This window comes from Etheostoma spectabile, chromosome 10 (assembly GCF_008692095.1).
Source record: "Etheostoma spectabile isolate EspeVRDwgs_2016 chromosome 10, UIUC_Espe_1.0, whole genome shotgun sequence".
Lineage (NCBI taxonomy): Eukaryota > Metazoa > Chordata > Actinopteri > Perciformes > Percidae > Etheostoma > Etheostoma spectabile.
In genome coordinates this window covers 17,237,809-17,241,784 of record NC_045742.1, presented here as the reverse complement: position 1 = coordinate 17,241,784, position 3,976 = coordinate 17,237,809, and the positions used below count along the sequence as shown (strand labels likewise).

Below are 3,976 nucleotides of genomic sequence, written 5' to 3'. Positions count from 1 at the left end.
CAAAGGATTCAATTAAACTGGAAATAAGCGAATCGGCCGACAAAGGAGCTCGATATCGGGTCAACGAAGCACATGACGCAGACATTGGACAAAATACGGTTAAACAATACAGTTTGCAAAAGAATGAACACTTCGTTTTATCTGTTCGAGACGATGTATAATTAGGCTACATGAGCCATATAACAATGATTTACTGTTGGATTGTATGTTTTCAATTGAAGGGATCAGCGTCATTTATTTAGTCATTTGGTGTTAAAAATAGTCAGGTGTTGATTCTAATTTATTTGTTTTTACACATCACATGACTATATTTCAGTCGTGTTATTAGGACCTACAGTATGTATCATTAAATATGAGTGGTTAAACGTAGCTATTGACATTGATTTTCAACCAAATGTAACCCCGGTTTTATCATGACCACCTCTTTTACACCTGCATCTAACAAAGACATGTTGACGTGATAATTGGCCCATTGCGTTTATTACTTGCTTTTGACAGTATTACTTGTTCCTCATTCACTCATCACGTTTGAAGAGACATTATTCAAAGTCTGAATTTATATTTATATATTAGGGCGGCTGTGGCTCGTGGTAGAGTGGTTGTCCTGCCAATTGGAAGGTTGGTGGTTCGATCCCTGCCCCTGCAGTCATTGTCGAGTGTCCTTGGCAAGACACTGAACCCGAGTTGCCCCCGTGCTGCGATCGGTATGTGAATGTGTTGTGAATGTTTATCTGATGAGCAGGTGACCTTGTCGGCAGCCCCGCACAGTGTATGAATGTGTGTGACATGGTGAATTTTCCCTGTAGATGATACAAGCGCTTTGAGCAGTTGTTAGACTGGAAAAGCGCTATATAAATACAGCACATTTACATATATGTAGTTTTCTTTTAGAAATACATGCTGACAAACATGCATTTTTAATTGACACATTTTATTACATTTCAAGCAACTGTTGTAAATCTGTATTGATGTAAGCTTTGATCATGTTTAGTTATTTTTATGATAAAGCAAACTGCTTGTCAATACATATGAAGCTAACTCTGCGTATGTTACCTCTAAGACATCTCCTAAGTATCACACATGTCTATGGATATCTTATTACCATGTATTTATTGTCACCGACTGATGCACCGATAAATAAAAAGCCTCCTATATGAATAAATGTGAAAATAAGAAAAAATACAGCAGTCCTCTATATTTCAAATTGAAACACCTTTTTGCCTTTGCCGTTTATTCACGTTGTAATTCCACACATACTTGAAATGTCACACCTTAATTCTAATTTCTGTTTCACCGATCAGTCCATATTATTTATACTTTAAGAACAGAATGTAACTACAGAAGTTTGGCTCGACTCCTCGCCATTCACACGCTCTCCTGGGTGCTGAATGGTGTTTTCTCTGTTTCTCTTTATGCTCCTTACACCAAACCCAAAACATAGTAACAATTCCCCTTTGCGTCTGAACACTGTAGTATGTTATTGCAGTGTTGATCATGGCAGCAACTGTGGCATCTTATGCTGGGTTAGTCGTTGTTTTTTGTAATATCCAAATAACTCACGGCGTCGCTGCTTACTTGCAGATATAAGGGGTCCATATCTCCACCCCGCCAAAGGAGTAATTCAAGCATTAACAGGTACCATTGTTTGTATGAGCGGTGGTCTTACTTTCTCCATTACTGTTTGAATTTTATCAGCAACAGCGGGAATTTGCGCGTCCATTTCCTTTTTCGGGAGAACAATGGACCTCAAAGGACAATCGTTGTTGAGCTTCTTCTTGGCTTTGCCGTCTTGTCCACCATCAGCACTGCAGACATCAGCTTATTCTGTTCCGGAGGAGATAGACCCGGATCCTTGTTGGAAATAATGCTAAGACCTCGGACTGGAAGTAGGGAATTGTTATTATCGCAAAGCCCGTATCGATACAAGGAAAGCTATGCGCACTACTGCGATGTTGATCTAAAAACGGAAATGTTATCATCAGGGAAAGGATGACGAGAGGAGTGGGTGGGGAGAAGGTTTCATGTTATGCTTAATTTGAATTAGTCCTTGAGAACCCTTTGGAGCTGCACCGTATTTCACTGCTCACTCCAGGATGTAACGACAATTCACCCTTTTCCCCAAAGGTTCAATTAAACTGGAAATAACGAATCGGCCGACAAAAGGGCTCGATATCGGGTCACGAAGCACATGACGCAGACATTGGACAAAATACGGTTAACAATACAGTTTGCAAAAGAATGACCCTTCGTTTTATCTGTTCGAGACGATGCAGATGGTTCTAGAACGTCGGTTGGTGTTGGACAAAGAGCTAACCGTGAGAAGAACCGATTAAATTCCTATGATTGCAGTTGATGGTGGCAATCCACAAAGATCAGACTGCTAACATACACGTTACTGTGTTGGACGCTAATGATAACCCCCAGTGTTTGAGAGGCCGTTTACAGAGCCAGTCTACCTGAAACCTTTCTTATACTGTAGTCGTTAGTGTAAGTGCACTGATGCAGACGAGGGAGTTAATGGGGATTTACATATGAGTTGCCGCATATCAGAAAGGGCTAAAGGGTTTTCCTCACTAACAGTAAAACTGGAGAACTAAAAGTCATAGGACAGGTTGATTTCGAGGTAACTCTAAATATGAAATGCGCATCGATGCTAAGATGGTTATGGACTTTCATCGGATTCCAAAGTAATGATTGAAATCACTGATGTAAATGAAACGCTCCAGTTATCTAGGAATCTCTGTGAACCCAATGCAAGAACGTGTCACTGGTACAGAGTGTGGCACATTAACGTGCAGGACAGAGACTCTGAGAATAACAGACAGTCCGCTGCTCCTTCAGCAAAACGTCCCTTTTAAGTTGGTCCCTTCTATTAAAACTATTATTCTCTGGTGACACAGGACAACTGGGACCGTACTTGTCAATTACACACTTACATCACTGCCACTGACGCAGGCTCTCCACCTCTGTCCTCCTCTAAAACTGTCAGTTATCTGTGCAGACATCAACGACAACCACCTGTGTTTGAGAACGTCGTACAGCGCATATGTGACTGAAAATCCAAACCTCTCCACTTTATGTTCCGTTACTGCTCGAGACCCCGACTGGAGACAAAACGGTACAGTGATTTATTTCTTGTTACCCGGTGAGGTGAACTGCCCCGGTGTCCTCCTATCTGTCTGTTAACGGAGACACGGTGATCCACGCTGTGAGGTCGTTTGATTAGGAACTTTTTCAGGAGTTTTAAAGTCCACGTGATGGCCAGAGACAACGGTTCTCCTCCGCTCACAGCAACTGACCGTAGTGTCTTCATATCGGATGTTGAATGACAACTCTCCTCATTACTGTACCCCGCCCCGGAGGACACTCCTTCATGACTGAGCTGGTCCCCAAAGCTCCACGGGGCTCTCTGGTGTCCAAAGTGATAGCGGTGGACGCGGACTCCGGACAGAAACGCCTGTCCTGCTCTATCATAGTCAAATCCACTATCGGGGACTTTTCACTATTGGTCTCCACAGCGGAGAGATCAGGACACAGCGGGACATTTCTGAGTTCAGACAGCATGAACCAGAAACCTTATTGTGTCAGTGAAAGATAACGGACATCCCTCTCTCTGCCACCTGTTCCATGTATTTACTTATTCTGATAACTTGGCTGAGGTGCCGGAACTGAAGGATATTTCTTACGATGGAGAACTCCAACTAACCTCTTATCTGATCATCGCGCTGGTGTCTGTGTCCACCTTTTTTCTGACCTTCACTCATCATCATCCTGGGTGTGAGGTTTTTGCGCAGGAGAAAGCCCAGACGTGTGTTTGATGGAGCACGTTGCCATCCCCAGCGCTTATCTCCCCCAATTACCGCGAATGTTGACGGCACGGAACTTACGCAGCGCTTACAATATGACGCCTACCTGACAACAGGTTCTAGAACCAGTGACTTTAAGTTCGTGACGTCATACAATGACAAACGACGCC

At 43.0% G+C, this 3,976-nt stretch overlaps 1 pseudogene; it reads left to right on the top strand.

The window, feature by feature from the left end:
* Positions 1–2,267: 2,267 nt before the first annotated feature.
* The window catches only part of LOC116697337 (protocadherin gamma-A12-like), a 2,369-nt pseudogene continuing 660 nt past the window's right edge, over positions 2,268–3,976 (top strand).